At 41.4% G+C, this 23,341-nt stretch overlaps 1 protein-coding gene across 2 annotated transcripts in view; it reads left to right on the top strand.

Moving 5' to 3' along the window:
* Positions 1 to 23,341, top strand: part of zfhx4 (zinc finger homeobox 4) — a 174,794-nt gene that overhangs the window by 65,143 nt on the left and 86,310 nt on the right. Inside the window, exon 1 of one of the 2 annotated variants that reach the window (XM_067578655.1) lies at positions 23,087 to 23,167. The exons of the other annotated variant lie outside the window; for it this stretch is intronic. The gene's annotated coding sequence lies outside the window, so the exon portion shown is untranslated. Of the gene's footprint in view, positions 1 to 23,086; positions 23,168 to 23,341 lie in introns of those variants that run through there. 2 annotated transcript variants of the gene reach the window in all.

The following is a 23,341-nucleotide window of genomic DNA, read 5'->3' as shown; positions in this document are numbered from 1 at the left end:
AAGACAAAGGGGGAGGGTGTGAGTGTGTGTGTGTGTTGTGGGTTGGAAGGCTTGGGGTTGGAGGAGGAGGGGGGGGGGGGGTGTATAAAGGTTGAGGTTCCAGGGGGGAAAGGTCCCCTGGGTGCATGTGTGTTTGTGGTTTTGTCCATATGTACTTTATCAGGTCTAAGAAATCTTTTCTTTCATTCAGTCATTCTTCCATTAATTCATTTTATATGTTGATTTTATATATATATATGTATATATATGTATATATATATATATATATCCACCTTCATTAAACTGCACAGCTAAAAAGAAAATATAATGTTCAAAATTATACTTTTTTGATATTCATGCTTTGTTTTCTAAAGATTTTCTTAAATAATAATAAACTTTATTTCTATAGCACTTTTCAAAACCAGAGTTACAAGGTGCTTCACCAAATACAATACCATACAATATAGGTGCAAATATAGCAAACATAGAGAAATAGAACGAAAAAATATAAAGAACATCACACACAGAAAATGCAATAAAACCACTGTCAACAATAGAACAGCATGGTGTGATTATAAAATGAGTTTACATCAGCGACATGTGTGAGTCAACATTTCATAGGTGTGTCCGTGTGTATGCAATGTGTTTAACTTTTGGTATGCGTTCATGCTCATGTCTATATCATTTTTGTATCTTTGCGTGGTCCTCCGTGGATGATGATATGATAATTATGTAGTTGAGACAAAAGTTTGATAGATTTGATGCAGAAAACAAATTCCAAAAAGTCAAAAGAAAGCAAAAAGTGAATCCTAAAGATTTAAAAAAACATGTGTATGCGACCAATATTCCAAATAGATGTGGTGAAGATGAGCTTAAATATGAAGCTGCGGGAGAAGATGAAAGGAGTCGGACCAATGGGATGGAAGGAAGAGGGAGAGGAGAAAGTTTGAGAGGAGGTAGAGATTGGAAAGAGAGGGAGGAGAGGTAGAGAATAAGGTTTGAAAGAAGGTAAAGATGAGGAAGAGGAGGTTGGAGGGAGGAACAGGTTGGGGTGGGAGGGGGGTGAAAGAGGTCAGAGAGCATAGCATCTGTTGGTGAGGAAAATGAAGGTGTGTGTGTGTGCATGTGTGTGTGTGTGTGTGTCTTCCTAATTGTGAGTAGAAGGTGAGGGGTGAGGTCTAGGCACGCTTCTCGCAAAAAAAAAAAAAAAAAAAACGGCAGATAGAGATGGACAATCAGAAACAGCGCTGTACTGTACATGTGTGTGTGTGTGTGTGTGTATGAGTGCACACGTGTATGCATGTGTGTGCGTGCGTGCGTGCGCCTACGAGTGTGTGTTTTAATAGCCACAGTCAGAGAGCCTCTGTCAGACGGTCAGCTAATTGGCCATCTTACAAGTACAGAGGAGGCTGCTCGCAAATTGGCAAAAAGGGCAACCGGCTTCAATCTGATACCAAACTCCTTTCTGTCACGATGCTGTCCATTAGACAACAGCTTAAGTCAGGGAAATGGAACAGAAATAAAGAAAAACAGAATACAAAACAGGGGGAAAATAGTGGCGTAATTGTGCTTTGGAGACTTGTGTTGTTGCGCTCGACCCGTGTGTAGCGAGACAACGGGGATCATGCCAGATTTAGCGTAAATAAAAATTTGGGGGGAAACGTTGGCAACTTATTGGGTTGGTGTGTTTTCATATTTGTGTGTGTGTGCATGTATGTTTCCCTGTTACAGACGCCTCATGTATTTTAATCCATGTAAAGTCCCAACTGGGTTCCAATTAGGAACAGGTTTCCTAACGCCCTGAGGGGAAACTGATAATTATGCTGTTGACTGTGGTTGTGACTTAGAGTATTTGTGTATTTTTGTGTGTATGTGTGTGTGTGTGTGTGTGTGTGTGTGTGTGTGTGAAGGAGGAGGGGGGGTGAGTGAGTGAGTTTCAGGGGGACTTAACACAGTGTATGATATTCTTTTTTATCTCTCTGTAATGTTTACAATACTGACGTTGTTAGCTGTATCAAATGATTCTTCATAATTAGACACGATACAGAGATTCAAATCCTCTTATCTCAGTTGTTTATCATGAGTACTGTGTCTAACACACACACACTTGTATTTCATGTTGTGCACTGAATCTAAGCTTGAAGGCACAACAGGCTAATATAGTTGAGTACAGATGTTTCTGAACATTTTTTTGGCCTTGTCTATTAGATATATGTTCAAGTACTTGTGTGTGTATGGTTTTGAGGGACTGTACAGTGGGTGAAAGCCTGTTGTTTTGGGTTTTTTTTTTTTTTTATCTCTCTGTAATGTTTACACTGCTGATGGTGTTAGCTGTACCAAATGATTCTTCATAATTGGGAATGATGCAGAGGTTCAAATCCTCTTATCTCACTTGTTTACACACTGCTGTAGGTATAAAATCTAAGCATGAAGGCACAGCATACAGTATGCATACAATATTATATATACAGTATCCGCGCATCTGGCTTTGTCTGTTACTATATGTGCATGAGTCTTGTGTGTGTGTGTGTGTGTTGGTGTATGCGTGCTATTTTAAGTGTGACAGGTAACCATGCCCTAATGCTCTTAAATTCCCCGCCCCCCCCCCGCCCCGACCTTGAAAAAGAGAGAGTGACGCTGATGTAGTGGACAGCGCACCTCTCACATCTAAACCCAAATGTTGAAAAATGTCCCCTCAGATAAAATGGATGGCCCAACTATAGAATCCATCGGTATAAATGCGTTGTTTTGCAAGGCTGAGCTGACAAGAAAGCCAAGAAAATGTTGAATTTTCTCTGTACGGGTTTTGTGCAATTTGAAAAGCTCGCCATAGCAGCAAAAAAGCAGCCCTGTGTTTATTTTCAGCACTGCAGTGTTTTGGGGGATGCAAGGGCCTTCTTCCTCACTGTGTATTCATGAACTCTTATTGTGGTTGCCACTATTTCCATATCGTGTCGCCTCACAGAGGGGAATTGAATATGAGATATTTACAGCATTTTTCTTAATCCGTACAGATGGCCATGCTGGGGTATGCACATATCGCTGTAAAGTGTTGTAGACTGGGAGGGGGTATGGGGTTAAAATCCAACTCCAATTTACAAATCAGAGATAATTTTCACACTCCCCTCTGACGATTTTTACATAGAAATGAAGGGAGTGTAGAGATGAGGAGAGGGGCACAAGGAATCTTTTGAGACTGCAAAACAGCATAATTGTTTTGCTATCCAATCGGGTGTTATACTACACATAATATATGGTTATTTCATACAGCCTCCAGACTGCCAAGATGTTTTCAATTTGGCACGGCCCTGCGATCATGATATCACAGAGAAAAGAGAGAGGGAGAGAGAGAGAGAGAGAGAGAGAGAGAGCTTCCAGTCTGGGATGGCCAGAGCAGTGAGAGGGCGATCATTTCGCCAAACTCAAAGGCTTTTTTTTCCCCCTCTCTCTCTCTCCCTCTCTCTCTCTTTCTCTCTCTCTCTCTCTCTCTCTCTCTCTGGGACGAATAATTCCACAGTTGCTGAGGCACTGAAAAAGCAATCTGCGGAATACCCCAGGGTCATGTCTGTGGCCGGATGATTTGTGTGAAATGTCATACATTAAATATAAGTTTAACATTCAGCCCGGTACACTGTAAAACTGCCCTGTCGTTGCCACAGTCCGCCATTTCCCTCTGTGCAGGGAGGGTTCGGGTTCAGGAAAGTGGTCACAAAGGAGTTGGACACACAAATACACACATAGACACGTACACACACATACATACACACCACCCCCTGTGTCTGCCCAATCTTAGAGAGAAAGGGAGAGAGGTGGGGGTGCGGACGGCGGGGAGTTGTGAGGCCATTCGATCCACAGCTGCATTTCATTTACGAATGCGAGAGCACTAACTTTTTCTTGAAAAATATATCTATATAATTTTTTTTTTTTTTTTTTTTTCAATTTCATCTCGTATTTTTCCCAGGGAGCTTTTGGGCCAGACAGGCATTGAGGAAAAAAAAAAAGGGGGGGTAAAAAAAAAAAAGGAGGGAAGGGAGAGGTAGACAGACATATAGACAGCGAGACGGACAGTTTGTCTAGAGGCAGGTGTTGAATTCGCGTCCTGGCTGAGATGAGAAAGTAAGAGAGGAGGTGAGGAAGGAAAAAAGGGTTGTAACTAATTCATAAAGTTTCAGGAAAATAGCAGCCACTGAGAGGAAGAGAGAGAGAGAGAGAGAGAGAGAAGAGAAGCAAGAGAGACAGAGGAAAAAGGTGTCTCCAGGGACTTCAGTGAAGCAGTCATCCCAGAGAGAGAGAGAGGGGAGATTCTGTCCATCCTAGCAGATGAGAAAGAAATGACAGAGGGGGTACAAAGGATGTCATCCGCCAGATGGACAACTGATGAGTTTTCTCCCTTTTCTCTTTGTCTTTCTGTGTGTTTTTTTTTTTTTTTTCTTCATGGCTTGTTTGTTTGCGCTCAGTCTGTGCCTCTGGAAAGTTTCTGTCTGAATGACTACAATAAGATCATGTGTTTGATATGTAAAGGGGAAACGATGTGGGTATTTCAGGAATGCGAAATTCATTGAAGATGACCAACTTTGGTGATGATCAAAGGGCAAACACAGGATGTTTTGAGTACAGAAAGTATAAAACACTATATCAGCCCTGATTAAGCTGTGCCAGACTCAGGTGGATATTGTTCATGAATGTAATTATGTACCTCCTTGCTTTTTCAAAATATTATCTACTTGGCACAGTTCAATTTAGTTTTCGCCTGGTGGTGTTTGACAACATTTGCATCTAAAAAAAAAAATCCATGCACCCTTTCTACAAATTCTGCTTATTATTGCCATGAAAGAGCTCAGCACCAGATTTATCAATTTCACCTTGAAGGTGTTGTACTCGCCAGTGCATTTGTAAGCAAGTCGGGACTCTTTGAAGACAAACACAGTATCGTACAATCTGTAGCCCCCCTTTCCTACCCTTCTCCTCCCTTTCCACTCCCTACTTCAAAGCAGAAAGGCTGAGATGAAGGTTTGGAAAGAAATGGAAAACAAATTGTTCATTTGTATCTGGGAGGAGACCAGACACTTGAGCAAATTCTCTCTGCATTCTCTCTTTACACGCGCGCTGCAGTAAAGTTATCTTACAGTGGGGTGCAGGAGAGCCAAGGATAGGCGAGGCCAAAGAAGCTGCTGTTTTAAAGTCTCAGCCAGACAATCAAATGTGTAAATGAGTACGCTGCAGGTCAATGATCACCTTCAGGATGAATCTAGTGAGATATTAGATGCATACAACTGAAAGAGACTTTTCTACACTGCTCTGTAGAAGAAATGCTGTACTGGTGTGTAAACACAGCAGTGGGTAAGAACTATAAATATTTACTTTTATATACAGTAGCATTTTCAAAGCAGAGGTTTATTAGTGAAATGTATTTTTGTGAAGTAAAATTTCTTATTCTTGATCAGGATGATTGACTGAATTAAATTAACAATAAAAACTGAAAACCAAAGTTTGCCAAGTGCTTACACAACCGCAGTCAGTGTCAAAAGAGATTAAAACAATGACTGAAAAGGTGTATGCTGAAGCAAAAGCTTATTACACCTACTCATAAATGCATAAAAGAACAAATTGTGAACATATATCAAAGACAAAAACCGTGAACTTTGGTTATAAGAACTATAATTATGCTTTTTCCATAGAACATAGAGAATCTTTTTGAAGTCAAAGGCCATCCTTGACTTCAGTCGGTTAGACCATGCAAAGTTAAATAGATGCCTCGTGTTAAAGACTCCGAGAAACACTCAGGTAACATGCGTAACATTGTGCTTTACTCTCAGTGGTGATATCGGAAGCCGGTCCAACCCCAAATTCTAACAATCTAAAAGATAAAGAAGAAACTGCTGCAAGATGAAGAAGTCACCTCTGCTCCAATTTACCTTGTTGGTGTTTGATTGATGAGATGAAGGACCGTGTGGCCCGACAAAATTGTGACTGCCGCTTCTTAGTATTCCCGGCTTCCGCTCAAGCACCAACAGAGCAGTGTATCTGGGGAAAACACCCATATGTTTGGTGTAGGTTCAAACTGAGATTGAATGTATGAGTCACTATGATAGTGCAGGTTGAGGTTTGTATGACAGCATCTGTGCGCAGTACATCTTGGTCCATATGGTACTGTATATTGCTGAGGATGAAAGACTTCATACCATAAGGGTATATCACAGTAATTCGTATATGTTTTGAGCTTCAGACCTATGATAAGGAGAAATGGGTTGATGGGAGAGGGCCAGACTGCGGCTCCTTGGCCATTATCCACAGGCAGGCAAATCAAGCCAGCAAATCAGGAACAATGGAGCCCTCAAAGAGTGGAGTGGGGATCAAAGCAGCGCTAACTGGCCATTGCAATCCAATTGAAATGTTCACTTTGCATCTCTCCAAAGGTAATGGATGTGGAGAGTGGGAGGTGAAAAGAAAGGGCTGCCCGCTCGCATTTGACGTAAAATTATGGAAGGTAAGAAGAGAAAAAAGGAGAAAAAAATGCACGTGACAGGCCTGGCCTTCTCAAGTCATCTACTGTAGAAGCTTCATAATGTCCCTTGGTTATTTTGACTTTGAATTTGCGAAGACCCATTTTTTCACTCCCCTTTTTTTCCTCCCTTTGAACCTTCCAATGGTAACATTATGATGATATATGAGATGGTATACTATGGCCCTTGTGCATGTGGAGTAGGACTGAGGCAGGCTGTTTCTTAAAGTGTCCTCTCTCCCTCTCTCTCATTCTCTCGGTGCCTCTCTATCTGTCTCTCCCCCTCTTCCTCCCTTTGTCTCCCCATCACTTTCTCCCTCCATCTTTCCATCTCTCCATTTGAATGTGTTGATCACCTGGGGAGATGCTGCATTAATGCTGATGCCCAGTAAAAAGCAGAATCTCCTCTTTATTTATCTGCACTAAAATTCCTCCCAATCTTTCCAGCACATTTCACTCAATCACGCAACTCAGGCCATTCCATTAGCCACACAGGGGCGTTTTACCCCATTGAGCACAACACGCCCTGCACTTCTATGAATATAGATTCCCCTAAATTATGTATAATGGGAGTGCTCAGATTTTAGCATTTTTACTAAGAGGGTTTGAGGGTGTATGAGTTGTTTCAGACGCTTTTTAAGTGCATCTTGAAATTCACAGTGTGTGCGACAGATTGAGGATGGTGTATTTGCCTCCTTTGAGTTTGTCGATTGTAAATGGAGTATTGTGGATGTGTATGATCATCTAAAGTTGACAGCAGGTCAGGGCAGAGTTCACTAAGGGTATGTTTGTGTATGATGAATGAAAGGCTAAACATAAATGTACAGTACAGATCTTATATTTCATTATCAGCTGCTTTCCAGCTAATTCTGACAAAATCCCAAACAATTCCTTTGTGACAGTGATTCACATAGAAAACGGTGTTATGATTGCATCTTTTACAGTTGCTTTAAATACCATATCTCAGTAGCACAAGTTGGACCCGTCTCATAAGCAACAGTAAGGCCTTGGTCTCGGAAGTCAGAATTTGATCTCTTGTTGTGCTGAACATTTTCTGCACCAAGTGAGAGCGGTGTGACTAATTGGATGGTAAGTAATTTTAATTCACATGTTGGCAGCTGGTGTCCATGTTGCTCAGCGGGAGGGAGGGACACAGCCGAGCAATATCAACAAACAGACCAGCAATTCTATAATCAGAACAAAATCAACATCCTCATTACTGACTCCGAGCTGCTGCCTACATCAAAAAGGGCTTCAAAACTCTTTCTCCTTGTTTTCAGTGAGTGATTATGTTTAGTGCCAGGCCAGACATATCAACTTTTTTTTTTTTTTTTTTTCATTGAGACATGCTCACCAGAATACTAACAACCTATCAGGGGGATAAAGTTAGAGATATTTTAATCTGATCTGTGTTATATTTTGGTTGCTCAGTTTATGTAGCTCTGTAACAGTGTCGTAACAACTCACTGAAGTTAGAATTTTTGACTTTTTTTTTTAGCATGTAAAAGCAAGCCAATTAAAATATGCTTTAATTCTTTTATGGTGTGGGATGTGAAACTGTAAACACATAACGCTTTATTTCGGAACAACTCTGAATGTAAATGATATGTTTTCATTCCACGTTCACATGGGCGTAGATTTGGGTATGGACAGTGGGGACGTGTCCCTACCAATATTTTTATCAATGTCAAACAATCTAGCTGTTTAAACTCCATGTTATGTTAACAGTAAGATCTCTGCAGTTCCTAGTTTGTGTGTTTTCTGCAAACAAAGCAGGATATGGGGGATACTCGACCTGATGATCTGGCAACCCTCAACTTCAAGCTGTACGCATTGTTGACTAGCAGCAGCCCGGCAGCAGCAGCAGCAGCAGTCGTGGAGTCAGTGAGGTGGAGAATCTGAAGTGGTTAGTATTTATAGTTTAAACGTTCCATACGTCACAGGATTGAAAACGACTTCACTGGACAAAACTAAGATCATTTGATATCATATTTAACTTCAGGCGTTAGGTGTTGTAAGCTAACTTGTGATTGCTGCTCAGACATGCTGTTTAATTAAACAACTTTATTACTGTTGGTGAAAATTCCTCCCAAAAGCAAATTAAGACATCTGGTCCTTTTACAACAGTTGAGCTTAGTTAATAAGAATGTTCTGTAATCAGTCCAAACATTAATCTTTAAAATTAGTGGGAGAAATATTTACTATTAATGCCATCTGTCCCCTTTTCCATGAGTAGATCAAGAGTAGAATTATTATTGCATATGTGCCATTAAGACAAAAACATTCTTTTTAAGCTAAATTAGCTACAGCTCGTCCAACTGATTTGTTTATGTCTATCAGGCAACATTTTATTATGAAAATCCTGTCAGCAGCAGCCCCAGCAGCACAGAGACACACAGACAGGTGAGCTGCAGTCACTCAGGTGAGCTCTGATGTCATGTCATAGTCATAAGTTCAGATGTTGAATGAAAAATAATCCAAACAGAAGTTTTTGAGATGATTCAAAGATAGGTTTGAGCATCACTGTGACTCTGTCATGAAACTCTTGAGTTGTGTCGCCTAAATCCACAAACTTTAAAAAGGACAGAATCTCAGGTGAGGTTTTAAAACCTTCCAGCAGCTACTTACAGAGCAGAACATTACCTAGAGTTTATTTTACCTAGTTTATTTTATTCTAACATTTATTGACAGTCTATGATATGCTATTTTTAAATATTCATTTTGGTCTCAGATTTATAGTTAAGTAGTCTATCAATAAAATAAGATGTAAAAATCCAAGAAAAAAAAACATGATACAAGTCCAGCACAGGCAAGTCAGCAAATGTGTATTAAAGTAAACATTTAGCAGAGTCAGGCTCTTTATGTGTGTATGTGTGTGTGCGCACATGTGCCTATGAGAGAGTATGAAAAGAGTGATAGAGAGCAAGTACACATACACAATTATTTTGGCCGTCCGACAAAAAATGTCCCTACCAAAGTTAAAACCCAACCTACGCCCCTGAACGCTCTAAAGTTTTGCTCCACAATTTATCACTATATTCAAAATGTTTATCTGAACAAGCCTGCACTCGTTTCAGCAGTTGTTGTCATTTGCTTGGCGCGGATCACGTACATCTCCTCCAAAATGGTGGTTGGTGTTTAGGACATGGTGGCTTAAAGTTGAAAATATCTCTGCTTTTGCAATTTTAGAATAGGAGGAAATATGAATTAACAGCAAATAAATAAATTAACAGCAGTTGGAGGGAAATTAACATACAGTTTTCTTGTGTGTCACGTACTACATTTTTAAACAGACTCTTCATCCTGATCTCCAAAAGCAAACAGAGCAGTAACCACATTCCAGTCATTCACTTTTATTGGCAACAACATTATCCAGTTTATTACTTCGGTTTATCTGCCAAACTGTGACTACAGAGCTGACAAGCATTAAGTACTCTCTGTGCTCTTTGACCTCTTGCTGTTTGTGTTACCATTGAGCTACAGTGTGCATGGAACCTTTGTGTCTCTGACCTGCGGTCTGTGCTGCAGCACAGCATCTTTAACAGCTGCACCAGCTCTGTCAGCAACAAAACCCGTCAAGATGGAGTGGTGCTTTAATACTTACTACCACATACTTTTTAAAAAACCTGTTTGGTGTGTTTTTTTTTCGGCTGTTTTACACTGAAACATTGAAAATGTTAGAGGTATGTAAATATATTGTTTATTGAGTTAAAAAACAGCATAGTGGTACTTTGTCTTTTCTCTTATCATCTTTATAAAGCTTGTACAAATTTGTATTAGAAAAATAATTGATTGATTGTTTTTTTATATGTGGATTCATTGCATTCAGTATTTATGTTCAAAATGCCATATATAATATAAGAAACAGTTTATGCATAAAGCATCCAACTCCATCGCTGCAAATGCAACCAGCATTGCTAGATGCATTGATTAGGCTGAGCACCTATCAGATATGACCAAAAACAGAGATGGATCAGAGCCAGACCTCATGTAGCTTGGCTGCACCAGCAGCACTCACTCAGCTGTCCTATCTGATCACAGCCTAACGCTCTATAATATATGCTATAATATCACATGACTGTGCGTTTTATTTGCCTGCGGCAAAGCTTGGCAGAAGCCAAGAGAAAGTAAAGGCCAATAGGTTGAAGGTTTCCAGGGCCTTCTGCATGTTTCATGAACATTGGACCCATGACACCTATTGAAATTATGCTGTGGAAATTCAAACATATGTTGAAATCTTTTTAGAAATGATTCTTGGTGATACAGGAGCAGCAGCGGTATGCAGACGACTGCCAGAGCAGCTGTCAGAGCCTGTTTCAGGTTGAACCGGGCCTCTGATGTTGGCTGTCCGTGTTGTTAGAGCGTAATGGACGTGTCACCCCCGAGGAAAGGCTGCTGGCTGCTTGGGTCACCATGCCCTTCAGCACATGACACACACGTCACCAATGTGACAGGAACATGCAAAAAACATACAGATACCATGGCAACTGAATCTGTGTACGTGTTTGTGTGCATGCATGCGCAGTGTTTGTGTGTGTATGTGTGCGTATTGATCCGATCTGCTGTCTAAACTGTATTATTGACCTAAATGTTTCTAACATCTAATCTGTTCTCGCTCAGGTGTAATTTTATAAAGAATTTAGGAACACTTGTTAGTTTCACTTAAGAAATCGTCAGCTGATGGATTTGTATTGCCGTAATTCAGATGGATTGCTTTCTTAAAACCCGATGTTGCATTGAGGGGGCTAAATATAGTAAGTGTTCCAGTAACCGTATGATGCCTTAGCACACACATATGTACACCCACACCCACACCCACCCACCCACACACACAAATAAACATACGACAAACACTTTCACATATACAGACGCACACGCACTAACACTTGTTATCGATCTACAGCTTAGCTCATGCCAGCAGGTAGTCCAACTCACCGGTTATTCTAAGGAATTGCTTTCAGTAGCTCCATCCACACACACACACGCACACATACCACATGATTGTTTCCAGTGGCTAAATCTACACAATTTGTGCACAACCAACTCTTAAGACACCATCACCTCCTCTTCACAGATCAAGGGCTGAGTTTGTCGATACCACGCACACACACACACACACACACACACACACACACACACACTTGCAGCCTGATATTTGAACCATGTTTAATGCCGTAAGAGTATCAAGTTGAATACTGTTGCATAGTTAGAACAAAATCTTTTATCCTGTCTTCTCATCCCTCCATTTCTGTCCCTTCCTCCTCCAAATATTGCTCTTCCTCCCTCTATGTCATAGTCATGCTTTTTGAATTCTCTTTACAGCCGATAACACAGTTTGGAGTGTAAAGGATAAAGGATTAAAGCATTGTGTGCGAGTATATATGAATGACTTGGGCGTGCTTGTGTGCATGTGCATGTCATGTTTGTTGTGATGCCGAACGGCCGGGGCCCTGCCTCTACCGCTGTGTCCCCTTTTTGAATCTAATTTGAAAACAAGTAAGAGGAACACAAAGTTCAGTTTGTAAAACCAACGTTTGGTACAATGGAATGTTTCTCATTAAAGTCAATCAGCCAGTAGACAACAAAGGAACCTTTCATTGAAGAATATGAAGTGAAAATAAAAAACAGGGCACCGCTTTTAGCTGGCACCGCTCTCCTTGTAATATGTTATGTGTGCAGCCTCCTCCTCCTCTTCCAAAATCGGCCTCTCTTGTTTGAAACGGATCAAATTAAGATGTTCAAGAATTTTTTTTTTTTTTTTTTTTTTTTTTTTTTTGCCCCTTCCCGCCCTTCTGAAAGGTCATAAGTCTAATGTAATTATGGCACATAACTGCGGTAAGGGAAACACATGCCAGGAGATGATATGAACATACAAGCTGTAAACTGCAACTTTCTCTTCACTAAGCAGAATGTTGCTTTTTTTATGACTGAATCAATATCTTTAACTAAGGCTTGTAAAGCAGCCCAGTTAGAGACTTTATTTAGGCTTACCTCTGCCTGACCTCCTCATACTCGGCCTTGACTTTCCCTGCATGAGAACAGCAGGAAGCCTTGCATAAGAACCAGGTGGCATTACGTACTGTATTTACGAAATTGGCCCGATGTGGTTGGATTTTCAAACGGACATTTATTGAATATATAGTGATGTATATACTGTTTCTTGATATGACTGAGCTCCAGACTAGGCTGAAATGGATGCTCTTTTTCCACATTTTAAAACTTATCCAATCTGTATGTGATATATAATGTATTTAAAATATTAGAAACAAGTCAGGCATTTAATTCACTAAATGTTGGCACCAGATGCAAAATAATCTAAAACTGATTAAAACTGAAATATGTTTTGCATTCAGATTTTTATTTTAAAATAATCTGATTGGTTGCCAGGCAGTTTTTTAGTCCTATTTTGTGAGTTTATAAAATCATTCTAAAGTGAGTAGAATATTATGGAGGGGGGAAAGTAAAGAAATATGAAGAAATAAAAAGATTGTGAAGATCTATTCAGTCTCAGACAGATACAACAAGGAGAGAGGAGGAAGGGAGAGTCCACAGTATGGTTGTCGGATATGTTTCTCACCCTACATATTTATATTGTTTTAAAATACAGCTTATGCATTTCACATGGCCCCAATTTGAGTCTTCCTCCTCTTCTCTGCCTCTCTTCTCTACACTCTGCAGTACCAGCAACACTGAGAAAGAGAAAGATTTCCCAGAAAACGGAACAGAAGTTAACTACAGCATGTTGCTAACTTTGCTGTCCTGCCTTTACTGACTCTGTCACAGCTTTGCTTCTGTCCCTCTGTCCTGACAAACAGAGCATTATGCTGTTTAACTTTTTTTTTTTTTTTTTTTTTTTTTAGAAAGCCATTAAATTTAGCAAATTTAGTGTAATCAGTCAGATTTTAGTTCCACACCAATAATCATTTTATACAAGCAACCCATAAGAACTTCCAACCTTGATTTTAGTTACCTGCCTAACTGAGTAATTTCATATCTTGAGATCTTTAGTGCCAGGTGAGGCCGGCTTTGTCTCTCTCTCCAGCCCTTGACACACACACAAAAAAGAGCAGAATAGTAAAGAGAGAAAAAAAAAAGCAAAAGTTATAATAACAACAATTATAATAATAATCAGCACACTAACCAACAAAGAAACAGGTGTGTGTGTGTGCATGTGGGAGGATGGAGGTGGCAATGTGAGCATGCTCTCTCTGCTATTTGCTCTACTGGTAATCAGCCAAACACACTACAAGTCTCCTGCTATGATTTGCCCCCCGGTGTGTCTCCAGTCTGAACGCCTGTGAGTAAGCCAGTGTTCCTCTATGCCGACGTGTGCATGTATTTATATACTATATATACAGTTTATATGTGTGGTCATGTCAGTGTATGTGCATGGGACTATGTCTGTGTGTTAGTGTACTGTACGTCCCTGTGTGTGTGCATCTCAGGATTTATCTTTGTTTCCTGTGCCTTCCCCCTGCTGAGGGGTATACCCTGACTGAGGTTTACAGTTTGTGTGTGCATGTGCATGTGCTTGTGCGTGCGCGCGTGTGTGTGCAGTCTTACATGCTCACAGATGTGTGTTTTTGCCGGATGGGAATACAACTCCTAGGACATTTAATCTAGGGGGAATTTCACGCTAGTTACTGCTTGTCATCAAACGTTTCTAGCGTAAAATACTGCAGCGATCTTTTATTGGCGGATGTTCGGGACGAATTCACTGTCAGACCCCTGAGTGCCCCGCTGCCCTCCAGATAGAATGAAAGTGAATGTGTGTATAAGTGTGTGTGAAAGAGAGAGAGGAAAAGAGAGGAAGACAGCTCACCAATCAAACAGACAAAGTTTGTTGCATCAATTTTAGACGCTTTTCAGTCGAGTCAAATGAATCTGAGTCTTGAATGTTTTCGTGTGTGTGCGTGTGTGTGAGAGAGAGAGTTTTAGTGCAAATTCAAACTTTGCTGCACACACACACTAAGACATACACACACACACACACACACACAGATCAGATCCCGAGCTTAAGGAAAGCCCGATCCAGTATATCTACAGTCGTATGTGTTCACTTAGCAAGCCACAGCTGCTAGCACCATTACTATGATTTCCTGTGTGTGCATGTCTCTCTGTCTATCTGCCCCCCCCTCAACACACACACACACACACACATATACACACATACACACATCTAAGGGCCATATCCAAATAGGTTTTAGCAGGACACATATTTTACACCCGCCCGAGTCGCTCTGATGTTCAGGTGCTTCACTGTAAAATGTGACCCAGGTTGTCTTCTAATGCATATCACAGCCTGAGAAAGAATGACGTATTCCCCCCACCCCTTCCAAAAACACAAAGGAAGGAACTCATAACCTTAACTTTAAACGTCTGAACAAAGGAGGGACTAATAGCTTTTTTGTGTCTCAATATTAAAAGCTTTCAGTATTTAAGCGGGCAGTGAAAAACAAAGAACACATTTGTTTAATAGAATAATCCCTTCTGTGTTTAAGACGACTCCAAAGCTTTCAAATTTGAGCCTTAATGTTTCGACAAGCTGTTCAATCAGTTGTTTTTTGAGGACATCGCAAATGGCAGGCTGTCTCTGAAATACGTTTGCTTGTTTTACCTGACCCACTTTTCCCTCACTGTGTGTGTTTGTGTGTGTGTGTGTGTGTGTGTGTGTGTGTGTGTGCGCGCGCACACGCTGTCCCTCTTTGCTCAGAAGGTTGTAAATGTAATCTTAGACACATGTTACTTCGGCTGATGTTTTTCAGATTGATGTCAGTTGCGATTAGCATATCTCCTGCCAAGACACAGGAGTGCTCTTTAGAGCCTGGCCTCATACGCACACACACACACACACACATACACACACACACACGTATGCAAACCGTTGGGTAAACATAGCTCAGCTGCCATTTTGAATGATTGCACGATGATTATTTGATGCAGTGATTTATTTTGAACGCAGCCTGTAAGTAAACTGAAGCAGGAAAGGATAAGAAATCTGAGTGACAAGCTCCAAACAAAATTCTACCCCGAGACAGTCTCCTGACACCCTTTTCCCATCAACATATTATTACATCCTGGCCCCAAAAAACACATTTTAACACTCCCTGGCCTCCAACTTTAATGTCACCCTTTTCTGTTTCTTAAAATGCCGTCTGCAGAGCGCAGCCATGTAAATGCAGCTGTGACCAACACACTGCACGCTGAAACTGTTTCATTTACATTCATCTTCTGCTCGGGAATGGAGAATTCCTCCTCCAATGTGAGACAGCAGGAGAACTGTGCAAAAACGAATTTCTCGCCATCTCTGGAGACTGGCCGATATAGGGATTCAGAACACACCCTTCAGACAATGGAAGAGGAGGGGGTCTTATTTTCTCTCCTCTCTTCCCTCTTTTCCCTGTCTCTCTCCACACCTCCCTGACCCTGCTTCCCCTCAACCTGCCCAGCAGAGTGAGAGAATAAGTGTAGCACCAACAGGGGGTGAGGAGGTGGTTGTGGTAGTGGTGGTGGTGGTGGTGGTGGTGGGGGTTTGGAGAGAGACGGAGAGAAAGTCAGATAAAAGTAGTTAAAAGAAGGAGAAAGAAAGGGAGGGAGGGGGGGGGGGGGAAACAACAGGAGAGTGACTGACCAAATACCCGGCGACAGAACAAGAGAGGAAGACAGATGCACAGAGGGGAAGAGAGAGGGGGAGAGAAGATGAGAATATATATGCAGTGGCCAGTGTTGTGAGACAAGGCAGGTTGCTGTCACTTTAAAAATGACTGTAATAAAAGTGACCGTCGGAAGATGGATCTGGTGATTTTGGCTTGCTAATCAGTCATCTGTGAAGAGGACCACAGCCCAGATTCAGCAGCCGCCTGACACCTCTTGATTGATGCCTGTGCCCGATAAAAAAGGCCCATTAACTGTCCTCCTATTAAACTGGGTGAAATGGCAAAAAACGCTCGTCTCGCAGTCTCTGCTCCTCTAGCCTCGCTTTCATTTAAACCCCTGTATCCTTTTTTTTTATTTTCTGCCCTTTTTTCTCTTATCAGTTATTTCTACACTGTTAAGGTAGTCTGTTCTTACAGTTATTATTATTGAGATAGTGGGAGAGATGTTAATCAGCCGGGTCAACTTGTGTTTGCGTGTGTGTGTATACTTGTGCACCGGATGTCACATACTGTATTTGAGTACAGTCCTCACACTCCAATCAATAGATCAATATGTGGCTAAAACACACTAGTCAATGTTTCAGCAGGTACCTGTGTCACGAATTCTTGTTAAATATGCAAATGAGCCTGCATAATCAGTGATGACAGGAGTGTGTATGACTTCAAACCTTCTTTTAGCCTCATGACATGCGTCAGAAAAAAATAATGACCCCGCAGCTGAATCTCATATCTCCTCATCTCTCCTTCTCTCTCTTAGACATACACACACACACACACACACACAAAGATTGCCTGCAATAATAATAACCCCACAGACGACAGCTTCAGCCCCCTCCCTCCATCCCCTCATCCCCACCTCACCCCCACTCCCCCCACATACAATCAAACAAAGCCTCTCTCTTACCTTGCGCATGACCAATCCTTCCATCTCTCTCTTTTTTTTTTCCTCCACCATCCTATCTATGCATGCTCTTCCCTTTCAGTAAACCCAACCACACCTAACAACAACACCTTGCACTCTCCCGACCATCCCACAGCCTACAGCGCGGTACTCACACCCCCAATAAATGCAGCCCTGGTCTGTCGTTTTCCCATCTATCCCTTTTCTCTGCCCCAGTCTCTTTCCCCCTCTCTCTCTCTCCCTCTCTGTGTCTTTCCCTCTCCCCCTCGCTCCTGGCTGGTGCTGGTGAAATATCAGGGCAAACGGATTCCAGCTTTTTTCTCTGGCTCAGAGGGGTTGTTCTGTGCGATTTGGCCCTGGGGTGCATTTCAGCGCTTCTGATGTGAGAGAGGGGGCGAGAGAGAGAGAAGAAGAGACAGAGAGAGAGAGAGAGAGAGAGAGAGGGCAATGGAGAGAAAGAGAAAGGAAGCATGAGAGAGAGAGAGAGAGTGAGAGAAAGGAGATACTGCCAGGGTTTATCCTTTCTTTCTAAGGAGCAGTCAGCGGTTTTAAAACGATGTGCTTTTGACCGGTGTTGAACCAGCAACTCAAGGTGTGCATGCTCTTCATAGCTTACAGAGGCCTTGAGGTGATCTCCATACATAATCATGACAATCCACCTCCATGACAGGTGCGCGGCCATCTTGGAATCTCTCTGAGCCAGTGGACTTGAGCGGGGTGTCCGTCTGCTGGCATATATATGGAAAAGATGAACGACTGCAGCCCAGCAGTTTTATTGCTTGTCAAGTGGTCACATGAAAAGGAAAAATATTCCCTTTATACAGTTTTTTTCCATTATGAAACAAGATTGTGGTATTTTGATTTTATTTACAGTTGAGCTGCTACACTTCTACAAAGATACTGTAATTACATACTGTATGCTTAAATATTTAATGTGTATTATTAATTTAGTTCTTTAAAATTAAGGATTTGTAATTACCTTGGTGAAGCACAAAAACTGCAAATTCATCAGAACAAACTGGAAAGAATATTTTAGCTTCCACTAAATTATTTTCTCAATATTTATCTACTTGTCTGGTATTTCTGGTTTTCAGGCCTGTCATGTCTTTAAAAATATAGATATATATTTTAAAACACACACTGTAATTTTGCAGCATGATTCATTTTGGAATTTCCACAGCTGATTGTTTTATACCTTCTCTTTTGTGTGGCCCATGCACGTGTGTAGTTTGCACGACTTCATGCATGCATGTGTGTGTGTGTGTGTATGTTTATATTTCATAATCTCACATCTCACTGTGGGGCGTTGTAAAAGGATTTGTCATTCTCAGCTCAGCTGGGCTGATTGTGAATTAAATGTATTTTTAGGCACCTTTTTTCCGTCCCTTTGTGAACCCAGTTAGAATTGAGGTCAGGACACACAAACAGAAACACACGCGCACACACACACACACACACAAACACAAATGCACACACCATCTCAGAGAAAGACACATAGCTTTCAGAACAAATCACTGTTGAACTACCCTGTGTGGAATGATTCTGACATTTTGTTTGGGAGAAATAGCATTTAATTGAAGGGAGGGGCGATACGGATGGCAGTTATGCAACCAAGGGAAAATGTCTACATTTCAACCCAAATTGAAAACATAACAGAGTTTGTGTTTGTGTGTGTCTGTGTATGTGTGTGTGCTTGTGTGTGTGTGTGTGTGTGTGTGTGTGTATATGTGTGCTGAGGGGTTGCTTGTACCATTTCTCTTTTATCCACAGTTTACTTGCTTGTTTGATTGTGAATAAGTTATGGTGTTTATTCCATAAAAACAATATTGACTTTGCATTAAAATACAAAGTAATTTCTCTCTTGCTCTCTAAAAATCTATCTATTTATCATGGTTGTATGATTGAACTGAATTTACAGTTATAAAATTTGCATGTATAATGAGGATGTGGAACATATTCACCTTGTTGTTTAATTTTTAATCATACAATTTGTACAAATATATACATATTTTTACAAAACTTAATGAGCTGTTTATGTTGAAAATTCCTGGTTGATTAATGTATTTTTAATATTTAAGAGCAGAAAAGATTAAATCATTTTACGAATAAACTGAAGTTTGACAGGCTTTTAAAATACATATTGGAATCAGCTGTATTTTTTACTGTAATAATAAATTCTCATGTTAAATCTCATTGATCTCGATAGGGAAAATCCCCTGTCTTTCCCCCCCAACACAAGAAGGTCAGAGGTCAGACTCACTCATAAAACAGGCGTCTGGAGTTGGGAGGGATTGAGCGTTTTGCTCAATGACACTTCGGCACGGTAGATGCTTGCCGAAATGACTGCTTGAACCCAGGGCATCCGGTTTAATGATGGTCACTCGGAAAGGAGGGTGAAGAGCCCTCATAAGGACTCCTCTAACGCAGTGATGAAGCCAACAAGCATCTTTCAGGGTCACTGCACACCTGAAAAAATGACGCCTCTCTCTCTCTGTCTTTCTTTATTCTCTCTTTCGCTTCAAGCGTTGCCAATTTGTCTGAGCCGCATCCGCTAATCCGTGCGCATTTGCGCATTGGCCATTGCGCCTCCGGTTGACTTGGTTGGCTTGATAGATGATGGCGTCCAGGCAGGAGACTGACTGACTGTACAAGCTCACAGCTGACAGCGTTGGGTGGTAACTCTTTGCTTTATAACGTGCTCCCACACAAATACAACGTCTGATTTGTCAAAATATGACAATTACTAATTAAACAAGAAGACCTTTATTTAAAAAAAAAATTAATTAATTATTTTTTTTAATCACGCCACTTTACACATACATTTGGAATTAATTATTTAAAATGTCCAATTTTAGGTCAGCATTTGTTAATCATAGGGATCGGAATAAATTGAAATTATTAAAATATTCATATTTTTGTGGGAAAAACGCGAATCTAAAGAAAGATAATTTAACAGCAGCGATGTCGTGAACAAAATATAAGAGTAATGTAAGTACACCACAGTAATATTACTTTAAAGTCATGGGTAACATGTTACTTTTTGAGCCCAGCACTGGATATGAGATGCTCCTGACGTTTTTCCCCTGGATGTCGAGATGTCAATCTGTTACCATAGAACTGACTTCTCGGTACTGACCGGGTTATTTGCCGTGTTGGGATGGCCCACTGAGTGTCAGAGGAGAGGAGAGATGGGGGGGGGGGGGTGGGCTGGGAGGGGTGGGGGCATGGATGAATGGATGATGGGGTGGGAAGGTGGAGGGGTGACAGTCCCCCAGAGAGAGGGAGAGGGGGCTCCTGGAGATCTAAAAGGACCTCTCGGACCACTAAATTGACATGTTCAAGCTCCTGGGTTGTCATGAAGAAAGCACTCTAATAAGCCATGTGACAACATATAGCAGTCTTACTTTCGCCATTAAATAACAGGCGTACTGATATGTTTCAAATTAAATTTTTATTGCTCTGATTTCACTTACATTTTATTCTAATGCTTTACAACAGCGTGTACAGTCAATTATTATTATTATTATTATTATTATTATTATTACTATTATTATTACTATTATTATTATATTTGATGCAATGCATTTATTTTCAAAATATATTATTATAGAAGTTTTATTAATGTAGCCTAGTATAGTTTATTTGTTACTTATTCCTTCAGTAATTCTCAATATTTAAATATGCAAATTGTAGGTAAATTACTAATTGAGAGTAATTGAAGTTATTTCGATCATCATTTTGGCAGCTATCAATTTATTTCCCTTTCTTTCACGCGGATCATACAGGTGCTATTGTTCCCATCTACGGCAGCTTTACGTGTCTATAAGTGCATGTGGATCTGAGTGATAATCAATAGTATTTGGCGTGGAACGGGGCTGGAGGCCGATATGTGTGTTGTGTGTTAGGGGGCATCACGAGAAGGCCGTTTTGGGGGGCTTTTTATTCCCCCTGACCATATATGGAGGACACTCACTGGACGCGTGTCTATTAAAGCGGGATCAACAATGAAAAAGATCGGAGGACCAAAAGGCCAAGTGGGAGGAGGGCAGCAGGGCGAGGTGAGACTGAATGGAAACAGCAGTGGTGTTGGTGCTGTGTGTGAGAGAGACGCACATGTTTGTGTGTGTGTGTGTGCGCGTGCACTTGTAGTGTTGATTTCCTCTCGTGAGCGACCCGAAATGCGGGCGGCGACGTCTACCAAGTCACCCTTCTCCTTCTCTCCCTCTCTTGTTTCTGTCTTCTTCTCCTACTTCTCCCTATTCCTTGCCACAACACTTGTTCCTCTTCAAGATCACGGCAGTCCCTTCCCCGCCTGCATCTAGGTAAAGACTTTACAGTCAGAGGCTTATCAAATAAACAGAGTGGCACCGGCGGCTGCACGGACCCACCACCCCTGTACCTCCACCCCTTCCTCCTTCCCCTGTCTCCTAATCTCACGTCCCCCCCCACTCCCCCCCCCTCCAATTCCACCCCACCTATTCCCCTCCTCGAGAGCCCTAACAGCTGTGGTCCCATGTAAATTTTACATGATTGGCACCTCCTTATTTTACCCCTCCGCCTGTCCCCATTCCCCCCGATTCTTGCCCCTCTCATATCATGTTGCATATTAATGCACAGTTTATGCAATAGCTCATCTGACAGTGCGCAGCGGCTATCGTGTCCGTGCCTTCCCGTGGATTTGCATACCTGATTGTAGTGCCTGAAGTGCTTGATTGTTGCTTGTGATGCTGAAATGTGATATTTGGTGTGGAAACAGACGGGTGGAGGGAGGGGACGGGTCGTGGTGGGGGGGTTGGGGGGGTGGGTGGGTGCTGAAACGGTTCCCCTTGACCCTTGAAATGCAACGTAATCCCGTGTGGCCCCGTTTGATTAGGGCATTTTTCTGTCTAATTGTTGTCATCAGGACTCGCACTATCATTGTGCATCTGGAAGCACTTTGACATCTAAGTCAGTGCTTCTCAAAAGTGGGGTTCAACAATCCTCAAAGGTCCGCCAAGGCCATGCAGGGGGTCCCCCCAGGCGGAATGAGGAATTATTTAATTTCACTGTGATTTCATTAACATGAAATTATTCCAATTAGAGAACATGTGTCCGTACAAAGGTTTCACTTGTATCACCATTAGCGCCACACTTACAGCATGTTTACAATGTAATTCTCAATCAGTAACAACAGAAAATGTATATTGGGAGTCTAAGGGACAAAATCCAATTAAATAAATGGGGACCCTTGGCGTGAGGTGTGTCCATTTGGGGGTAGACTACTTGACTTGAAAATATTGGAGAAGCCCTGAACCAAATGACTGAAGCAAAGGGCTGCATTGACAGTCTTTGTTTTTAGCCCAGGCACTACAAGCTCTCCCTTTTTTCTCTTCTCTGCTTTTTTCCTCTCTCTCTCTCTCTCTCTCTCCCTCTCTCTCTCTCTCTCTCCCTCTCTCCCTCCCTCCGTCTCTCTCTCTTTAAAAGGGAGCGGGAGAGTGGGCTGATACCGGTCTCATGTTGCGTATGGATTTTCGTTTATATAATCGATTGAAATGTCCCAATACATTGATTTTGGGTTCAGTGTTTTACAAACAAGCGTTTATGGGTCTCGATTTTATGTTAGGGATGATTCCAGTGTGACACCGATGCGCAGAGAAGTCAGAGTTGTTGATTTTTAAATAAATGATCTAAATGCAAACAAATAAATATCCATTGTTTCATGTATAAAAAAATATAAAATCTGACTCGGGAGTGGGGGGAAGTCAGAGAAAAAGGGAAACAGGGTGAAAAAGATAATACACAATATTGTGCTGCCTCTCTCCTTAATCAAATAAAGTGGTGTAAAAAAACACACACACAAAAGCATTTCCTTCCCTCTGAATTTCTCCTTGAATTAGCCTATATGCCATCACTAGTGTGTGTGATTGCGGAATATTAAATTAAAGTGGGATAAGTCCGCACCGAGGCGGGCTGCGTCCAATCCGCAACTCATTTCCCCTGTTGTAGCACCGCATCACTGCGCTCCTCTCTTTTCAATGACAATGTGCCAAATCTGGGCATTTTGAAAACACTTTCCATATGCTATTATCGGATCGCTACTGAGCAAGAGAAAGACAGAAAAGAAGAAAAACGGAATGCTTTATACCAAAGGTACCAAGAGTCTACATTTTTATTTATCTTCTCTTTCAATGGCTTACTATGCTTTATGCTTTTGGGGGATTTAAAAGAGGTAAGAGGAGGTAAATTTGAAGTTTTTATAACGATTGCATATTTATGGAGCGTTGTTGGATGGCTTTAGGGCTAAGTCTGAGGACGTCGACAGAG

The sequence above is a fragment of the Thunnus thynnus genome, chromosome 21, assembly GCF_963924715.1.
Source record: "Thunnus thynnus chromosome 21, fThuThy2.1, whole genome shotgun sequence".
Taxonomy (NCBI): Eukaryota; Metazoa; Chordata; class Actinopteri; order Scombriformes; family Scombridae; genus Thunnus; species Thunnus thynnus.
The sequence above is the reverse complement of the archived record's forward strand: the minus strand, read 5'-3'. Positions and strand labels throughout refer to the sequence as shown.